Source organism: Protopterus annectens, chromosome 11.part0 (assembly GCF_019279795.1).
Source record: "Protopterus annectens isolate FY-2018-M chromosome 11.part0, PAN1.0, whole genome shotgun sequence".
Lineage (NCBI taxonomy): Eukaryota > Metazoa > Chordata > Ceratodontiformes > Protopteridae > Protopterus > Protopterus annectens.
In genome coordinates, this window is record NC_056745.1 from 914311801 (window position 1) to 914333599 (window position 21799).

The window sequence follows — 21799 nt, forward strand, 5'->3', positions numbered from 1 at the left end:
GGTGAGCCGCAACCACTGCCATGCATTTGGTAAACACCCTGGGGGCTGTGGTGAGGCCAAAGGGCAGGGCTCTGAACTGGTAATGACTGGCTCCCAGCCGGAAGCGGAGAAACCTTCTGGAGCGCCTGTTCATTTTGATATGATAGTACGCATCCTGAAGGTCTATAGAGCACATCCAATTGTCCTGACCCAGAATGGGTAGAATGGACTGAAGTGTGACTATCTGGAATTTCGTTCTTTGAACAGACTTGTTCACCCTGCTGAGATCCAAAATAGGTCTCCAGTCCCCTGTCTTTTTTGGTACCAAAAAGAACTTGGAGTAGACTCCGGATCCTTGCTGGTCTGCTGGGACTGACTGGATGGCTCTTTTTTCTAGCAGCTTTGAAATTTCTAGTGCTGCTTGATCCCTCAGACCGGGTGGAACGTCTGGAAGGGGCCCTTTTGGCTGTTGTGGGGTGTGAATAAAGGGAATTTTGTAACCCTCGGATATGATCGACCATAGCCATTTGCCTTGCGTGAGGGAATGCCAGGCTTCTGGGTACAGCGATACTCTTCCCCCGACTGCCTCTGAAGGTGGACAGTCGGGCAGCTCCTCAGGGGTGCTGGAAGGGTTTATCAGAGAAGGGTTCTCTGCTACCCTGATTCTGCGGACCCCCCCCCCTGCCCCTCGGGCGGCGTCTATTATTGTTCCCTCCTCTGCCTCTGGAGGGAAGCTCACCACATGCGTCAGGCAGAACTTCCCGAGGTTTGCGGAACCACATTTTTCCACTCTTCTGACCCTTAGGGTATGGTCTAGAAGGGGTAGAAAAACGGACTCCCATGGCAGAGAGAGTCTTGCCTTCCTGCTCGCACCTGGTCAATGCATCCTTCACTTGAGGTCCAAACAAGGCAGAACCATCAAAGGGGGTATTAGTGAAGGATGCCTTGAAGGGGTCAGCAAAATTGCAAAGCTGCATCCAGGCGTGTCTCCTTAGAGCAATGCCCGTGCCTGCAGCCCTACTCGCTCCATCGGCTGCATAGGAAATGAGCCGCATGGAGGAGTTGACAATAGAATTCAGGGTCCCCAGCTGGGAGTTGATCTTTTCCGGAGACCCCGCAGCTGATGGGTCCTGTAAGGTATCACCCAGTTCTTTGAGAAGATCTCTCTGGAGACGGGTGAAATGGCACAAATAATTCAGCAACTGCATAGCAAAGGTCGCTGAAGAAAACATCCGCTTGCCATACCTGTCCATAGTCCTAGATTCCTTATTAGGAGGATGGACAGGTACTGAAGGGTCAGACAACTCCTTTTTAGTGGCCACCGCCACCACCATGGCATCAACAGGGACGCCCTTAGTTAGAAACTGCTTGTCAGAAGGGGCTGTAATAAATTTTGTAGGCCGCCAGGGAGTTGGTTCCATAGTATCCGGAGCCGTCCACGCCTTTCGAGCCACCACATCCATGAGTGGGTCGAAAGGCGGAGACACCCAGGAGGTGGAAGGGCGAGAACCGAACGCATCCAGGTACACCGACTCGTCCTCAGAAGGGTTAAGGGCAGACCAGTTCCCCCTCAGCTTAAGAATCTCCAGGATGTTAGAAAAGGAGACATACTCAGAGGAGGACCTTGGGGACCCTTCTGACTCATCCAAGTCGGTGTCAGATGTGATTGACTCAGGGGAGTCTACATGCTTCCTCTTGCATTTTATCTTCCGAAGTGGCTCTCCTGAAGAATCAGGGGAGGCCTCGGAAGAGGAGGATACACACAATGGGGCAACCTGTAGCATCGGTTCTCCACGCTCAGGATTGGAAGGGCGGATAGAGACTGAAGCAGGCACCACAGAGGGAGGAGCCGAAGGAGCCGACCGTGGAGCAGGCATAGGGGCCAGCACACTACTCATGACCTCAAAGGCGCCTCTATCAGGCAGGGAAGGGGGTCCCCGCTCCGAAGAGACAAGGACTCCTCCCGGAACCGAGAGGGATGGCTCCGAGGCCAATGTCGGGGCCGAACTCACCTGTGCCGAGGCTCCGAGAGGGAGAACGGGGTCGGACAAGGGTCCGATGCCACTTGCCCCCTCGGAACCGACGAGGGAGTCCCGGCACCTGGATCCCTCCAAGGATGGAACCAAGGAAGAGATCGGAGCTGAAGAGGGAGCCAAAAGGAGTGGTATCTGCTCCGACGGTCCCGACCCCTACGATCTCTGGCTCCGAACTCAAAGGAAGAGTCGGAGGAGGAATCGAAGAGGGAGCAATGATAGCCACTGCCTGATGAGGAGGGCTATGCAACATTTGGGCCAGTGCCTGCAACTTAAGTAGTCTGCTAACCACGCTCTCGAGGTCATGATCCGACAGCCTGGAAGACCGGGAGGAATGGGACCTGCGACTCCGCTCCGATAACAAGGGAGACTTCGGAGCCGAATGGACAGATTCCAGGGAGGGAGACCTGGAATGCTTTTTGCTCGAAGACGGCTCCGACAGCAGAGTCGGAGCCGACTGAGGCCTCGAATCATCGGTTCCGGCCGGAAACGATGCAGAGGTAGTAGTAGTAGTAGCGCCGCTCGGCGACGGCTCCAAACATGGAGCCGACGGTTTGGCGGGCTTGGAAGGTTTACCCGACGAAGGCTTAGCCGGGGAACCTTCGGGCTTCAACAAGCCTCTCAAAATAAGTTTGTTTCTGCTTTCCTGCAAGAGTCTTGGACTGAAGGCATGGCAGACAGAACAAGAGTCCTGCAGGTGCAGAGGGCCCAAGCAATATACACAAGACGTGTGACTCTGTCAGACATCTTCTGACAGCACAAGTCACACTTCTTGAAGCCCGAGACCTTGGTGTCTTTCGACATCCTGAAACAAGGATGACGGGCAGAAAAGACAATCCTAAGCTGTCTAGTCACAATCAGCCACACACACAAAGAGCTTGTAACAGACCAAGAAAAAAACAAACCCCAACACTTTTTAATACAGTTTAACTATAGACACACACAAACAGGAAAAAATCTACAGAAAAAACCCAAAGGGATTTACTGCTACAGAAACTGTAACAGAAAAAGTTTAGCCAAAGGCCTAACTATTTAGTGAGGGGAAAACTGAAGAAAAAAACTACCTAAGAGAGGATTCTAAACAGGGATCTATAGGGTAGGAACTAGGAATAACTATCGCTAAGGTTAGAACCAAAAAACTGACTAAATACAAGAAAAAGATTAATACAACCTGGAGCCGGCAAAAAGATGCAACCTCGTAGCTGAAGTGGCAAACGAGATCTGGGTATATGACGCCTAGCATTATGGGACATAGGATAGCCTCGAGCCGGTAAAAATAGCTCTCGAGCTTTAGTAATATGCCGAGTCGGAGCAGAGGTTCGGCTCCGAACCCATCCAGCAAAAATGAAGGCGAGATTGACAACTTAACATCTACAGTTTATACCATACACAGAGTACTACAGAGTTCAGTTGAGAAAAAAAAAATCTACTTCTTAACTGTAGCAAACATGGAGCGCTACAGTGCTCAGTTTTGACCGCAAATGCAATACTGTTATTTGAAAGTTCGTAAGCACTGAACAGCAATCAGGATTCTGCAATCACACCTCCCAATACTTGCAGCCAGGGTGGATGTCCCCCTTTGCTCTACCCTAGCTATGATACTGGCGGTACAGGACAAAATACCAAGATATAATGAAAAATAATTTTATTTTACTTTCAGGGTAGAGGTTTCCTTTAAATAATCTAGCCACACCCATACATTCACACTGATCAGGTTCATTAAAAGCTTTTAAACTGCTATTATTTCCTTGTTCTTCTACACTTCAGTAAGAATGGTCCCAACTTCAACATCTCCCTGTAAGCTAAACCTACTACGGCCTCTATGTCCCTAGTCCAATGCCCCTGAATTTCTTCTGCTGAAGCAGTGTTACTTTTCTTTAATGGACTCCAAAGTGTAGCACAAAATTCCAAATTTATCATAATTCTGCTAAATTGTTAATTATCTGTACTTTTGGATTTGTGAAGTTACATAACCACCGTCTCAAAAAACTCCAGCTTTACTCCGTAGCATATCGCCTACTCCGAGGTGATCTCTGCCTAACATAAAAAGCTATGTCAAACCCAGAGCTGCTGGATATGCTACACCTAAAGAAATCCCAATTCCTCCGAGCTACACGGTCTAGGGACCTAAACATTGTCACCACAATAAACAGGACATACTGGAGGGATAGATTCCTGTCTCAGAGACTTTCCATACTCTGGAACAGGCTACCCATCTATGTCAAGCAAAGTTCTTCATTAGCACTCTTCATGAAAAATCTTGATGAGTGGATGGGAAATAGGAAATACACCCCGGGGAACACTTCTGTCTCTCTGCTTGACAGTGGCACAGGAAAATAACTTTCTTGGGTGGTGTAAGCCAAGGAACCTTTTTGGCTAGGCTTACGTAGGCCCTCGGGCCGATGGCCTAGTACCTACCTATGAACCTATAAGGACAAATGAGTCTGACATATCTGTTTGGATTCACATCACAATATGGCAACAATGCCCCCCATTATCTATATGCTGCAAAGAGAAGTCCATAATATGAAATCTGCTCCGCATCCATAAAGATCCCTGAAATACTCAAATATATTAATAACGTGCAGGTTTATGCCCCTGTCCCAATTTTAAGTCAGCAGGATACCTTACTTGCGTAGACAGCTACTTGGGTGTAATCAGCAAAATATGTCATCCAACATTACTTTGGTATGGCGATGTCATTTCACAATACACAGACTAAATAGGATAGGGTCCTGGAGATACCCAATATCTTGATTTTTTTTGGGACCACATGTCCATCTGATTTCACCTTTCAGGTTCTGCTTACTGCAACTCTTGAATTAATAAAATAAGTTGTTTATTAATACTTATGTCATCCTGTTGAATGCCTTCCTCTCATTCAGTATTAGTATAACTATCTGTAAACCAGTGATTTTTACTACGGAAATATTACCCCAGAAATCTAGTATGTTAAGTAGTGCAGAGCTGTCATTCATAAAGACATTATGGCATAAATCAATGTGGCCCTTCTCAGTCAAATTAGCAACAACACTGACAACAACCCTCTCCTTAATTTTCTAGAAGTTCTAACAAGACTAACAGTCTAAAACGTTACAGAGATTTGTCCCCTTTCCCTTTAAAGACTTGGATATCAAGGCAGACCTCCCAATGATCTGGTACACAAGTAGTTTTGAAAGCTAGTCTAAATTAGTTTTTTTACCTACAAGTTAGAATCATCTGAATCACTGTCCTTATTGGCTTTTAGGTACTCATCAACTTTTCCTCATGTGTTATAAAAGTCCTCAAAAATCATGCCTAAACTTAGAGCTTAATTGAAAATCAAGTACTCTTAATTTTATCAGACTAAACAGACTAAATAACATGTATACCCATCCTGATAATTCAAGGCCATTTCCTTCTGTTGGTTATACGGCATTAGTCCTTCCCTAATACACCTGTATGATATCTTGCTTTACATCACTGTATATGTGCTAATTCTAGAACTCCCTTCCTCATAGGTTCATACTAGGCTATCTGCCCTATGGCATTTATAAGCCTAGCCAGAATGTGTTTGGCTTTCGCCACCCATTTTAAATTTATTTTGCTATGCCCTTTTTCGAGGTTAGTATACTGTGCTTCTGTCTAACAGTGACACAGAAGTGATACCCGGGGTAAACCTACGATCTCCCATTCACTCATCAAGATTCCTCTTGAAGAGAGTCAATGAGGGACTCTGCCTAACCTGGACTGGGATTTTATTCCAGAGTGAAGGGAGCCTCTGGGTTATGAATCTGTCCCTCCAGCATGTCCTATTTATTTCAGTGCTAAGGTTCAAGTCTCTCGAGTGCGTAGCTCGATGGGATTTGGATTTTCTGAGGTGCAGCATGTCCATTAATTCTGGGTTGGACATGGCTTTATACATCAGGCACAGATCGCCTCTGAACAGGCGGTATGCCACTGAGTAGAGCTGGAGTTTCTTTAACCGGGCAGCATATGGCATCTGTTTGAGCCCTTTGATCCTCTTGGTGAGGTACTTTTGGGGTCTTTCCAGCTGCTGCAGGTGTCTGGTAAGGTACATCCCAAAAGGGGCATTGTACTCAATTATGGGCCTGATGAGGGATGAGTAAAGAGGCATGATGACCTCCCCTGATCTAGATGTGAATCCCTTCATGATTAGGTGGGCTATATAAAATGTTTTTCTAACCACTTTGGCCACGTGGTTATCAAATGAGAGATTGCTATCAACTTGGGTCCCCAGGTCCCTCATCACTTCTTCTGTACTTAATGGATTACCACCTATGTGGTAATTTGTGGGCACTTTGTTTTTGCCAAAGGGGATGACTATACACTTTTTGGCATTTAGCTTGAGGCCATGGCTCTGGCACCAGTTGTCTGTTTCTATGAGGCCCTTTTGGAGGATGCTTGTGTCGGCTGGAGAGTCGATTATGGCGCCCAGTTTGCAGTCATCTGCGAACTTGGCCAGCCACAGTCCTTCCGTGTTGGCCTGTACCTCCGAGAAATATATACCGAACAAGAGAGGTCCCAGGATTGAGCCTTGTGGGACACCACTTGTAACTGGTTTGGAGTCTGACATGGCTGCAGCAATTCTAACCATGTGGGTTCTGTCCTTGAGCCAGTTTACAATCCATCTAGTGACATAGGGGTTTATATTTAAGCTGGTGAGCTTATCTATAATGCCCGAGTGGGGTATTGTATCGAAGGCTTTTGCAGGTCCAGGTAGGCTGTGTGGACCACCTTCCCTCGCCAATGGCCTTGGTGACTGTTTCAAAGAAATCAACCAGGTTTAAGAGGCAGGATCTGCCCTTAACAAAGCCGAACTGGGTAGGATCCAGTGTCTGTAGGTCCCCAATATCTTTATTTATGAGGTCCATGATGATCTTTTCCATAGCTTTGCAGACCAAGCTAGTCAGGCTTATGGGGTGATAGTTTCCAGGATCCGTTGAGGCACCACCTTTATGGAGAGGGACCACTGTTGCTGTACGCCACTCTTTGGGCACATATCCTGTAGTAAGGCTGAGATTGAACAGTAGTTTTATGTTTGGGTTTAGCTCTTCTTCGAGTTCATGTAGGACGCAGCCCGGGACACCGTCTGGTCCCATTGATGCTGTGTTTTTTGCTTTGGAGAGGGCGGCTCTTACCTGAGCATCTGAGATGCAGGGGGCAGCACTCTGCTGGGATAGATATTTGCCCTTTTGGTGGGGAGGGGGGGGGGGGTTTGTGCTGAACGTGTCAGCTAGGATGTTGGCAATGTCTGTGGGTTCGGTGTATTTTTTGTCATTTTGGACTAATTCTCAGCATATCTGGAAATTACCATCCAGGTTCCTAACATAACTAAAGAAAGCCTTGTGTTTATCCTTAGTGTCCTGTGCAATTTTTCTCTCGAAGCTGGCCTTAGACAATTTTATGAGTGCCCGTAGTTTTTTGCTAATACTGATCAGTGATGCCTTCCCTTTTTGGGATTTTGCTCTATCATTTAGTAGCTTCCTCCTCCTATTGTATAGTTTGTTTATGGCTGGGGTCCACCAGACAGGACATCTGCCTTTGGAGGATTGGGTCTTGGTTTTATTTGGGATCACATGATCCATGCATTCCTGAAGGTGTTCATAGAATGCGTTTATAAAGGATTCTGCGGTCTGGGCCATATTTTCCACAAGCCCGGGGGCTTTGAAGGATTCCACCTCGGGTTTTGAGGAGTGTGAAATTTGCTTTAGATAAGTTTTTCACTGTGGTTTTCTGGGCAGGGGGTGAGGTCGGGATGTGAATATCCAGTGAGATTAGTTTATGGTCTGATCTTACCAGTGAGGGATACACTTCTGGTCTGGAGCATAGAGTCCCCATGTTGGTGATGATCAGGTCCAGTATGTTTTCCCCTCTTGTGGGAGTGGTAACAAGTTGTTCCATAGCATTTGAGTTTATAAATTCTAGGAACCTTTGGGCTAGGGTGTTGGAGCTAGAGTAATGCTCCCAGTCTATGTTTGGGTAGTTGAAGTCGCCCAATATAATGGTGTTTGGAGATACCTCCATATTTTCCAGTGTCCTCAGGAAGGCCGAGTGGGGTTCCTGGGTTTGGGAGGGTGGTCTGTAGCAGGCTATAAACTGGTAGGCAGTTTTACCCACTGTTAGTTGCACATGGATAGTCTCTGATGCTTCGTGCTTTGCCACCAACCTGGAGGTGTGGGTATCTTTGATGAATATCGATACTCCCCCTCCTTTTGTGGTTCGGTCCAAGTTTTGGGGCCGAAAAGCATGGTATGAGGTATAACCTGGTAGTGCTGGTGTGCTCTCGGGAGCCCTGAACCAGGTTTCTGTTACTGCACAGATATCGATGTTCTCCATGCTAAGGAGAGTGCGTGCATCTTGAGGTTTAGACTTCTGGCGTTGAGTAGCATTACTCTTAGTTTCTTATCCCTTGTGATACCTATGGAGGTGGGTTTGTCTTTTGAGCCTTGCCTAAAAAAGGCACTATGGGGGTAGCAAGAGCCTTTGCCAATATCCGAAAGCCCAGGGGTGACAGGTGCAAGCCGTCCCTAGCGAAGCATCGTGGCTTGTCGAGCATATCATCCCAAGCTGACAGGCATTTGATCCCCTTTGAATGACACCAGTACTTAATCCAATTGTTGAAATTGATCATCTTGTCTTCATATTGTGGCATCATTCTTGGTGAGGGTAAGATGCTACTCAAGGTCAGGGTCATACTGGCCTGGGCTACATGCTCAGAGAGCTCCTCTATGTCTCTTTTCATGTAGTCCAGGGAGGTACGTCTCAGGTCATTCACACCAGCATGGACAATGACTGAGTCATATTTGTACTTGCCTTGGAGTGACCTGAGTGCTTGTGTTATGTGGCGGATCCTAGCGCCCGACAGGCTGCTCACCGTGACCCTCTCCTTGTTCAGCCTGGTGAGCGGGACATCAGTGTGCCTGACGATAGAGTCACCTATTACAAGTGTATCAGGTGTGTTGTTTAGTCTTAAGGGCTGTGACTGTTCGGCACACTGGCTTTCAGAAAGATTTGTGGCCTTATATTTAACAAATATGTTATACTCATATGGGTGATTCTATTTATTTATCACAATTCTCAGCTGACAGGGTACTCTCATTTCCCTCTCCTAAATCCACTAACATTTTTGTTAAATATAAGGCCACAAATCTTTCTGAATGTAGTATTTTGACAATATCTCACAAAAGTCCTCAAAAAATAAACCCAAGAAGTCGGCTGTCCAAGTCCAGCTACTTATGTTAACCTTCTCTCCAGTCCCATCTGTTTTTCCTAGTAGCATGCAGGAACAGCTTCTTACCCTTATCCATAAAATATTACTCCGAGAATTCCTTTGATGTGAAAGAACAAAGAATGCGATTATGGTCCGTTTACAGAACAGTGTTATATACTATAATATTCCATGTCTTTACATTTACTGTAGCCATGTTTTGTAGTGATGGCCTTCTCGCAAAACCTTGAACTACTTGCTTCCGTTTCGTTTTTACCATGAACTGTTTCATCAGCCCAGCCTCTGCACCAGCAGTTCATTTTCTTGCAATTAACATAGCCAATCAATACCTTAGGGCTTTTTTTCCGGACTATCCAAAAATCAAATCGATCGTCTGGTAGTCCGGAAAACACTGCACAAACTCCAGTATTCTGTTTCAAAAAAGGAAACAGACTATCGGAGTTTGTTAAATCTGGGGATTTATGATGTTTTTTTTTACAGAAAAGCATAGCAAACTGGCAGAAAGCAGACATCAGGAACAGGAAAAGAGGGTGTTCCCCATCAGCAGCTGTCGTGATGATGTCACAAATGGGCGGGTCATGAATGGTAGAGGGGAATGAAATGGGTGGGGTTACAAGTGATGTAAGGGGTGTGGCCCTGGTCCAGTTTTAGCCAGATTGAAAGGTGGCAACCCTACAATATTTACTTTGAAATTCTGACCCTTCTTTTAGGTTCATAGGTTCATAGGTTCATACTAGGCTATCTGCCCTAGGGCATTTATAAGCCTAGCCAGAGTATGTTTGGCTTTCGCCACCCATTTTAAATTAATTTTGCTATGCCCTTTTTCGAGGTTAGTATACTGTGCCTCTGTCTAACAGTGACACAGAAGTGATACCCGGGGTAAACCTACGATCTCCCATCCACTCATCAAGATTCCTCTTGAAAAGAGTCAATGAGGGACTCTGCCTAACCTGGACTGGGATTTTATTCCAGAGTGAAGGGAGCCTCTGGGTTATGAATCTGTCCCTCCAGCATGTCCTATTTATTTCAGTGCTGAGGTTCAAGTCTCGAGCGCAGCTCGATGGGATTTGGATTTTTGAGGTGCAGCATGTCCATTAATTCCGGGTTGGACATGGCCTTATACGCCAGGCACAGGTCACCTCTGAGCAGGCGATATGCCACTGAGTAGAGCTGGAGTTGCTTTAACCGGCAGCATATGGCATCTGTTTGAGCCCTTTGATCCTCTTGGTGAGGTACTTTTGGGGTCTTTCCAGTTGCTGCAGGTGTTTGGTAAGGTACATCCCAAAAGGGCATTGTACTCAATTATGGGCCTGATGAGGGATGAGTAAAGAGGCACGATGACCTCCCCTAATCTAGATGTGAATCCCTTCATGATTAGGTGGGCTATATAAAATGTTTTTCTAACCACTTTGGCCACGTGGTTGTCAAATGAGAGATTGCTATCAACTTGGGTCCCCAGGTCCCTAATTACTTCTTCTGTACTTAATGGATTACCACCTATGTGGTAATTTGTGGGCACTTTGTTTTTGCCAAAGGGGATGACTATACACTTTTTGGCGTTTAGCTTGAGGCCATGGCTCTGGCACCAGTTGTCTGTTTCTACGAGGCCCTTTTGGAGGATGCTTGTGTCGGCTGGAGAGTCGATTATGGCGCCCAGTTTGATGTCTTTAGTGACCTGTAAATAGTTAGGAATAGCATTTTTAAGATTTAAGAGCTATTTCTAAAGCCACAATATGAATATATGGGTCTATCGCATTTCATCGAATTTGTAAACTGCCATAAGTCGCATGGTCGAGACCTTATGATCAGCAATTTAAAATACTGAAAAACTACTCTGGACAACAGACTGTGTTGCATGAAGACTGCACTACAATGGGTATCAGAGAATTTGCCCTTTCCCCCCCACTGTAAGTGCTATATTGGAGTTAATCTGCAGGAGGTGAGGGGTTGTCTCCCCCTGCAAAAAAAAAAACTGTTAATTAATTTTCCATAGTTAATTCAACATTTTAAATTGTTGATGATATGGTCTTGACCCTGTGAACTTTGACAAAAAAAAATTAAGATTAAAAACTTGTAGTCTGCACACCTGTAATATTAACTGCCTCTCTGTGCCCCCCAAAGTTTCCTCTTGTTAATTAAGACAAAAGATTAAACCTAGGAATGCATAATTCTTGCATTAGCATTTTCATTCCAAGGTTATGTTACTAATGTTTCCATGATAATGTGTACGATATTCTATAGCACTGATGTACAATCAAATCATGTCAATCTGTCCTACTACATGTGACTAAGAAGAATGTTTCCTTTTAATAAAAAATACTCAATACCTGCAATCTCCTTAGTATAAATCCTCTTGCTCTGACAAACAAGATGCATTCAATCTTAAATAAACACATGATAATTTCCCCCCAGATTCTTAACTATGTATTAAGAAATATAAACTCTTCCTGATAAGTTATCGCACAGCTCCTTTTAATCTTAAGGCTTGCTGATTGAAATTAAGTCCAGATCCAAGGAAAATGCCAGAGATGACCAACTCTATCAGGTGGAGAGAAGCCAGTTTTATCCTTTTTCTAAAAATTCACAGGATCTGTTCATCTTTTAAACTAAACCCTCTCTCTGCAATGTTTATAAACTATACACTGTATTCTTTTAGTTGGTAAAAGATTCTCTAAGGCATTTGAAATGTCATTTATACCTACACTAGAAACAGAAGTTGTTATCCAAAATGGAATGGATTTTCTTTACATCTGACAATGTCTGTTTTCAGGACAGAATCACCTATTAAATCTCCATAAAAATACAGCTGTAAATTGCACTTATCTGTAACAGTAGATGTTCAATTTCCTCACTGTTGTAGGGTTTTAGGCTACATGGACTATATCCTGCACAAGATACAACAACTGGCCAGTTTCATAAAGCTCTAGCTCCCTTCAGCACCTTCACACAGACTGCTGAATGGTCAAGTCCTGTGGAGGAAAATTAGCAGTCAAAGTGAAGAAAACCTCAGGACTTTCTTGCCCATAAGAAGAGAAAGAGTTTACTCATCCAGAAACTTAAAAAGATACAACAATAATCCAAAACTTTATATCCCAGCAAGTAACTATATACAAATGAAGGGGACTGATGGGTATGTGTGGCTACTGCAGCAGTGAGGAACTCAGACTTCTACTGTTAAAGTATGTGAAACATACACAACTGTACTATGTTCAACATTCTAAATGCTGCAGTAACCTTTTGGCTATACAAGTTGATTATCAAATCCTACCCAACCTGGGATGAAGGAGGGAGGGAGGATAAGGACAAAGAGCCCCTGGAAAATGGTCTTACCAAAGCCTGACCTGGAAAAAGTGTCCAGTTTGTAACATTTTGTAAAAGTATGTATAGAGGACCAAGTCGCAGCCCCTGGAATACATTTACAGTCCACCCCTTTCCAATATGCTGTTGTACATGCTAAGGCATTAGAAGAATGTGGAACTGATTTATTATGGTGGGTATACATAAGGAAACTGCTGAGGACAACCATCTTGAAACAGTCTGTTTTGATATGGGTTGCCCCCTCATTGTACCATCATAAGAAAGAAACAGCCGATTTTTGGAGAGACCTTCTAAATCATCAGAATTATCCTGGATATCAGTGGAAAGGGTAGAAATTAATAAAGGAACATCCCCAACCACTGGAATGAAAATGCATCTGTTTTTTCAAGGTTGCCTACAAGGAGCTCTGGAGCAGAATTTGTTCAACTGTCTGTTCTGAAAAGAGGAAAAAAATATTTGAGGTGTTCCTCACAACTGACAACTCCTGGAAGACCTTCTTGCTCAATTTTCATTCCTGAGGGCCTATCTTGGTCCTTCACTGCTTGTCTGTCGCTATATTGTGCTCTGTAAAATGCTTGGAGGATTAAGAAATGTTTTAGAGCTATCCCTAAAGCCATCACTGCCAGCCACAACCAGCATAAAAGGTATGATATATTGCCCTCCTGCCTGCTTATGTACCACATCTTTGTGGTGCTTATCACCTGAAGAGGTCTATGGGACCATAGATGATGAAGACATTTCAAGACATGGATCACAGCCAAAATCTCTGATATTTATGTGGTTTGGCCTGTTTGAGGGATTCCATAGGCCTTGCACCATTACCCCAAAGAATCTAATCCTCAAGCTAAAGACTGACTTGGGATCTGAACAGAAAAGGGGAAACCAGGATTTAGAGCCATAATGCTGTCTCCATCAGTGGATGCCCAAAACTGGAATCTGAAATTCTAGAACATGAAAATGTTGGGTCCATGTTTTTTTCACAGAAGCCGTGAACTCTAGAATCCTGAGATTCTCTTGCATAAGTCTAATGTTGATTGGAGAAGCTCATGAAAGTTTCCAGATAATAATCCACCTTTCGAGTCTAGAAGGCAGCCCAGAAACATAACCATTTGTGATGGAGTCAAGAAGGACTTCTGTACATGTATCTGAACTGTAGTTTGTCATCTGAGAAAAGACTTTGCAAAGATAAGCAAGTCACCTAAATAAGGAAATATGACAGTGCCCTGCAGTCTGCAATGTGCTATCTCTGGAGATAGATAAGTTGCTAACACCCTTAGAGCTGTAGGTAAACCAAAGCGTAATACAAACAACTGATAATGTGACACACACAGAACATAAGAAATTACTTGAAGCCTGTGACTGTAGGAATGTGATAAGCATCCTTTAGATCTAATGTTATCATGACACTCAAAGGATGAATGAGAGGTAAGAGAGTATGATTTTGAATTTTGGTACTTTCACGTACAGATTGGGAAAAGAAAGATCTAGAACTGGTTTCACTGGAAGATCTTTGTTTGGTATTAAAAACATTCTGGAATGAAAACCTTTGCCCCTTTGATCTAAAGGCACTAGTTCTATGATTCCTAAAGTCAGTAAGTGCTGAAGAACTTGTAGAAAAAAAATCTGTTTAGTTTGGAGGACGGGGATGAATTCCCCCGAAAGGAGATGTTTGTATCCAGTGCCAAATGAAAACCAACTGAACAGCTTTTAGCACTCAAGAGTCTTAAACATGTTACCAAAGGGAAATGTAAGAGAAACTGTTTTTGGAACAAATTTTGACAGATATGGGCAGGAGGAGAGAACATGGGTAATGAATCCTCACATACTCATTCTGTAGTATTTTAACGTCCTTTTTTGGAAAACATCCTTGTATCTTGTTATTCCCATCCTGACACCACTTTTTTTTTCTTCCTGTTTGTCTTGAGTTGGTAGGGATTTGTGGTTTTTGTTGATTTTTAAAATGAAAAGATGATTTGGGAGATCTGAAGATGGGGGTGGGGCTTGAAAAATATTAGCCACTTTCTGAATTAACTTCCCTCCTTCATCAAATTATTTGAGGACCTGAATAGCAAAAGGGCCAAACTTAAACTCCTTATCTAATGTAAAGTATATATTTTCAGATTTTACATCATCAGCAAACATTTGATTACATAAACAAGGATACCTCCTCAAAACTGTAGCAATAGCAGTGGCCCTAGACATAGTATCTGCACAATCATACACACTCCTCCACACTCCTCATAGCATCTTTAGACACTTGACAAAGATTAGAAACAATAGGATTCAGAAAGGAGCTCTTCTCTGATGGAAGTAAGGCAGAGTATTCCCTCAAACTGTTTGTACAAGACAGAATAAACTTCCACATATGTACCCGAGTTTTAAAAATTCTATAAGGAGAAGTGGAAAGCAAAAAGATTCTCGGACCAAATCCGTTCAATACCTTGCCTTCTTTGTCTACAGAGGAGGGGGGTTGGTACTGACTAACAGTCTAATTTCGACTGGCAAAGAGGTAGATATTGCAGCTGGATCTGATCAAAGACAAGTAAACAAAAAATGTGTTAGTCTGAGGTACGTTATATTGTCTGTCTCTCCACATTTCTGAAGACTGAAGGTTGAGTTACGATTTATTACAGGCAGCGTTAAACACATCCTCCAAGGCAAGCAAAGTGGGTGGGACAGGGGTAGAATGAGGAGTATCCACTTGTAACATATCATAACTCATTTCGGGGAGGACATCCTCCTAATCCCACAAAAATTCCTCTTTCATCCTGGAAATAGTCTGAGAAAGAAAATCCCTCCAAAGGAAGTAGATAGGTCCAAGTTTCATCAAAGTTATGGACATGGGAATCTAAAGGAGAAAAGACTGCTATTTCTATAAATTACTACACTGATAATACACCCTTAAAATTAGACACAGTGGTCAGCGATCTGAAAACGCATGTTGACAGTAACCTGACATTTGATCACCTTGCCTCTTCTGTGGTGAAACAACCATTCTATGTTGTACAACTTATAAGTCAAGGCATGGCTTCAAGGTCAAAGGAGGTCACCTGTTCCACTGCACTCATCTCTCATCAGACCAGTCAATAAGTACAATGTACCCTTTGGTATGTACTTGACCAAGCACTGGAAACAGTTTGAGAGACCACAGAGGTTACTCACAAAAATAATATAGGGAGCAAACAAATCCTACGTGGACTGTCTCAAAGACCTATTGCTGCACTCGGTTTACCGACAGACTGCTGCCATAACCGGCCTTAGGCATAAGCCAACTAGGCGGCCGCCTAGGGCTCCACTCTAACAGGGGTGCTTTTTCAGTGTTTATTTGGTGTAGGTAGACCAGGATGGGGGCACCGGGTGGTGTGGTGGGGGGCACCATGGATCCATTTTGCCTAGGGCACCAGCTGACCTAAGGCCGCTCCTGACTGCTGCATGGTAATCTATGCCTACCCTACAAAGCTGTCACATATCCACAAAAAAAAAAAAAAAAAAAAACAGCATCAGAAATGCCCATTCTAAGGAACTAAACCTTATCTGCAACATAAACAGGACATGTTGGAGGGACAGGTATGTGTTTCAAAGATTACCCCTTCTCTGGTATAGGCTTTCCATCCATGTAAAGCAAGGCTGACACCTAACCATACTCAAATTTATGTTGAACCAGTGGAGGGAACATCACGAATTTACCCCTGGTTTCGCACCTATGTCTAATGGATAGTGGCAGCCTGTGAATACTTGATGTGCACAAACCTATATAGGTTCATAATCATATACTAGGCTAACGATCACTGCAGCCCTTACAAACTTATCCATGCAACGCAAATGTGACCAAAAATTTGATATGTATACATGGTGATTTACTGACTGCTTTTGTTCATCAGAGAGACAGGAGCCAGACCAGGGCTGAATTTCCGATTACTCATCTATTGGTCCAAGTTGCATTTAAAAATGCATAGGAAGGAACTCAGGCTTACATGGATGGCAAGCCTGTTCCAGACAACTGGAATTCTCTGAGAAACACATCTGGTCTCTCCAAGATATCCTATTTATGTCAGAAGCAAAATACAGGTCTTTTAATCTAGTAGTTTTGATCCTGTTAAGTTTTGCGAACGTGCAAAAAGTTTATCAAAACAGGGTCCAGGAATGCATCACCTCTCAGAAGTCTGTATGATACAGAGTAAAGAGAGGACTTTGAACCGATCAGTGCAGAACATTGTGTTTACTTCCTTGTATTCCTTTTGTGAGGAACCCTTGCGGACATTCCAGTTGCTGCATGTGTCTGGTCAGGTACATACAGAAGGGGGCATTATACTCTATGATGGGTCTGATGCGGGCTGAGTACAGTGGTATGAGGACCTCTCTCAACCTAGATGCAATGCTCTTGCTTATAAGTTTAGCAAAATAGAAGTATTTTCTTACTACCTTGGATACATTTGATCGAAGGCTAGGTTACTGTGTACATGAGTTCCCAGATCCCCGACTAGTGAATTAACTTTTAAGGGTCTTTTATTGATGACGTATCTACCCAGGGTGGTAGAATTCCCAACAGGTACTACAATGCATTTCTTGGTACAAAATTTTAAGCCATGGCTTTTGCACCAAGCATTTGTCTGTATTAGATGTTTCTGAAAGGTGTTCACATATTTGGGGGTATTCAGTGATTGTTCTCAGTTTGCAATCACCTGTGAACCTGGTCAGCCAAAGGCCTCTAACACTGGCTTTGACGGCCAAGAAGTAGATATCAAAGAGGAGTGGGCCCAGCACAGAGCTCTGGGGACTTTGCTGCTGGCAGGCCTCTTTGAGGAGGTGGCCTCACAGATTCTAATCCCCTGGGTCCTATTAGTGAGCCAGCTATTGTATCAAATGCTTTAACCAGATGCAGGTAAGCAGTATGTGCCATTTTCCCCTCTTCCATTGCCTTAGTGACTTTTTCAAAGAAGTCCACCAGATTCAGTAAGCATGACCTTCCTTTGACAAAGCCAAACTGGGATAGAGACACTGTTCTATGTCCTTGTTAACAATTTCTATGACAATTATTTCCACGGCTTTGCAAATAAGACTAGTCAGACTAATAGGTCTGCAGTTTCCAGGGTCTGTTGAAGGTGCGGCACAAATCCTTTTTAACAACTACAATTAAAAAATGACTCCAGGGGTCTTGATAAGTCACATTTTAGACTATTTGGGAGGCATCCTGGGATGTTATTGGGTCCATTAAGGCAGTGTTCTTGGCTTTAATGAGTACAGCCAGTACATGCTCCCTAGTTATAGATGGTGCGGTTATGTTTGGGGGGGGGGGGGGTAAAGTTGGAACTGAATTTGTCTGTTAACAGGTTTGCTATATTTCCAGGCTCAGAGGACGGGGCATCATTAACCACTAGTTCAGCAGATAGCTGTGTGCTGCCCTTGAGGTTACCTTTCACCTGGGAGGCTATATTAACCTCAGAGTTGGCTTTGCTTGACCAAAACCCCTTCTTAGTTACCTATTTACTTTGATGACAGAGTTTCTTTTTTTTTTTTTGGGGGGGGGGGGGGGTTACCCTTTCATATTTTTGCCATATTGTTTTCCTTTTGTTGTATATGTCCACAAAAAAGCACACTGTAAAAGACAGAGAGCATAAAAAATTTATTCTCCACAAAACGTTTGGGTGACAAACCCTTCTTCAGTGTGATACAAATACTACAAACAGCAAATCAATTTAAATACCCAAAACAGACACAGCTAATTAATCAATTAACACATTAAAATATTTAAAGTAACATGCATAAAACACCATAATAAAACAAAAGATAATGCTACAATGACAATACTAAAAATAAAGCAAGTGCAATTATAGCATTTTCTTTTGTTTTATTATGATGTTTTATGCATGGTATTTTAAGTATTTTAATGTGTTAATTGATTAATTGGCTGTCTGTTCTGGGTATTTAAACAGATTTACTGTTTTTAGTATATGTATCACTAAGAAAGGGTCTGTCACCTGAAAGCTTTGTAGAGAATAAAGCTGTTTTTATGCTCTCTGACTTTCACAGTGTGCACAGTGTGCTTTTTTGTGGATTTTCCATTTGCTGTGCAGTGGACTGTGGTTATATGCTCCCTTTCTCTTTTCTTTTGTAAATTTGGGATGTCACCAGGGTGGCTTGCTTCTTGGGCTAGTCCTGAGCTTAATTCTGGTAGGTACAGCAGTCTCTATGCAGTCACTGACATGGCTGTACAGAGTTTCTGAGAGCAATTCACCACAGGCTGCGGGGTTCTCTGGGTTTGGAGAGGTAATGGATTTTGACAATCCATCATTTAATAAAAGGTAATTTGCCTTGGATTAGTTCCTGTTACTGATTTTATAATGGGATTATGGAGCTGATTTTGATTTCAAAGAAGAAAAGTTCACGGTTGTACCTTAGCAGGGAATATTTCCTAGAATATTTCCTATGCAAGCATGAGGTCCAGTATGTTGGAGCCTCTAGTGGATGTATTCACTATTCGGTCAAGGATATTTTGCAATTATGAGTTCCAAGATGGCTGCATGTTGAGTAACTGCTTAATTCTAACTCTCCCAGTATGAAAACAGAAACTTAGCACAGAGAACAGTGGATTTATACTTCTGGGTAAATTTCAGTAACTGGCTACTAAGTGCACTGCCATGGAAGTACAAGAAAAAAGAAATACAGAGGACCTGAAGGAAAATCAGCTTCAGAAGGTGAGGAAAAAACGACTAGGAAAAGTACTGCAGCAGTTCTGCAAAAAGCAGTGTAAGTTCCAGCTATGACTTTGAGTAACTTAGAGGAAAGTATAAGATAACTGCGCACAGACCTGAATAATAATAAAAAAAAAAAAAAAACACTGATGGAGTATATCAACTCAAACAACAAAAGGCTGAAAAAATGGAAGAAGCTTTAAAAAGATATTCAAATAAGGTGATAAAATCAGAGGTCGAAATGAAGAAAAGACTGGCTGACTCTAACACTGCACAAGAGATGTTTAAAAAAATAATAAAATTAGAGGACAGAGCATGTAAGGAAAACTTGAAATTTTCTGTTGTGCCAGAGAAGACAGAAGGAATAGACTGTATTAATTTTATGAAAGCACAAATAAGCAACTGGACAGATACTCCACAGCAGGAATTGTTAATTGAAAGGGCACATTGTGTGTATGCTCCTGGCTATGAGAAAGCAACATAGACCTTTGACAGTGAAGATGCAATGTTACCAGCAGAAGGTGCTGATTCTGACAAAACTGTGGCAGAAGGGCAAAGTACTAAAAGTGGGTGACAGCAAGTGTTTGTAAAGAATGATTACTCACTGTACACCAGGCAGGAGTAATTTTTTACCACTATTCAGGGAATGCCGAGAAGAAGGCATGAGATTAAAACTGCTGTACCCAACTATCTTCAAAATATTCTTCCCTGGAGGGAAAAAAATCATTTTGATGAAGTACATGCCAAGGAGGAAATACAAAAGTTTGTTCAACAAAAAGGCAGCTGTGAAACAGAAGGAGACTCTGTTTCTTGTCCTTCTGGTAATAAAGACCACACAGAGACTGTGCCAGTGAAACCTTTACCAATGTTTCAATAGAAAACGCTAAAGTTTTACCAGTTATCAAGTGTAATGGCGATACTAATGTAAACAGGCACTCCTGTTGTTTTTTTTTCTTTCTTCTTTCCACCTTCTTTTCTCTTTCTCCCTGTTCAGTTTTAAGAAATGACTGCACTGCGATGTAAATAAACAAGAAAAGAAAAGTCTGGATAAAAGACCATGACAAAAATATGCTTTTTCTAATTCTTGCATAGAGGAATAACTGGATTAAGTCCCTTAGCTTGATCTAGTAATAGGTTTTAAGAGAAAGCAAGTAAATGAAAAAAGAATATTAATTATTATAAGGCTTTTTTTTCTACCAAATAAATGATGCTTAGTAGCAACTTTATCTGGTCCTCACGTCTCCAGGATACAATATGATGAAGGGAAATGGCTAGGAGATAATGTTCTCTGAAAACATTCAAGTGTTTACTCAGCTGGAAGAGCTATAGCTATAAGACAAAACCAGACAGCACTTAGCAGAAGCATAAGGTGCTCCATGCGTCTTAACATGGATAACCTTTCTTTTAGGTTAACGCAAATCTGAGTGTGGCTGTCAGTTTGGACCATTTGTTCCTATTAAGAGGGGAACACTTAAATATTTGAAGATGTACATAGTTTTATGTGTTGTTATTAAGTTAATAGGTTTTAAGGGGATATTGGGTGTGCATTTTATTTTTGTTTGCTTAAAGGTACGATGTGGATTAGGCCCAAATGGATATGGCAAGAAACAGTTGTATAAAACATCAACCTGTCAAACAGTGTATACATGTAGCACAAAAGCTGGAACAAGACATTTAACATAAAAACTGTTATACATAAAAGGTGGGAATAATAACTCTAATACAATAATGCTTTGTGTAATGTCTTTAAATGATAATGGTCTCTCAGATAAATACAGAAAGAGTAGTGAACTACATTAAAAATGTAGAGGGCAAATAGCTATGCTACAGGAGAGACACTCGGAGAGAAGTGAACATGTGAATTTGATAAAGAAGGGTTTTCAGGATGATTATTCAGTGGAATACCTGGGACAAGGGAAACGAGAAGTACATATATTAATTACAACAGGAGTTGCAATACTGATAGAAGAGGATAAAATGATAATAATGGTAGATTTGAGTACTAAGGGGCTACTGGTAAGGGAGGAGGATTAAAATGGTATGCGTTTATATTCCACCTAAAACTGTTATAATGGATTTTAAGAAAATGCTGGGAAAAATAATCAGCTTTCAGCAAGGAATATTACTTATAAGTGGGAATGGAATTTGACTTGCAACAGTGAAGATATATCTGGGGGCCCAGAAGGGAAAATGTAATAAAGGGGGTAGATTTTTTTTTTAGAAATTTATAAAAATATTTAGCATGGAAGATGTGAATTCAGTAGTAGGAGCTCGGAATATTCCCCAGGATACAAAAAACTGGGCTAGGCTAGACAGAATTTACATTTCACAGGAACACGTGTATTTAAAGATCTTGATATGCACCCAATAATTATTTCAGATCATATGCCAATAATAACTAAAATAAAAACACAGGCTAATGAAATAAAAACAAGACACTGATGCTTTCTCACCCATCTACTGAAAAGTGAAGCATTTAAGGAAGGGGAAGTAGAAAGTATTCAGACGCCATTAGAGAAGACAGAAATTTCTTCCGAACATATAGC

At 42.5% G+C, this 21799-nt stretch overlaps 1 protein-coding gene across 2 annotated transcripts in view; it reads right to left on the bottom strand.

Moving 5' to 3' along the window:
• Positions 1–21799, bottom strand: part of UPF2 (UPF2 regulator of nonsense mediated mRNA decay) — a 2519933-nt gene that overhangs the window by 377543 nt on the left and 2120591 nt on the right. The gene's annotated exons all lie outside the window — the stretch shown is intronic.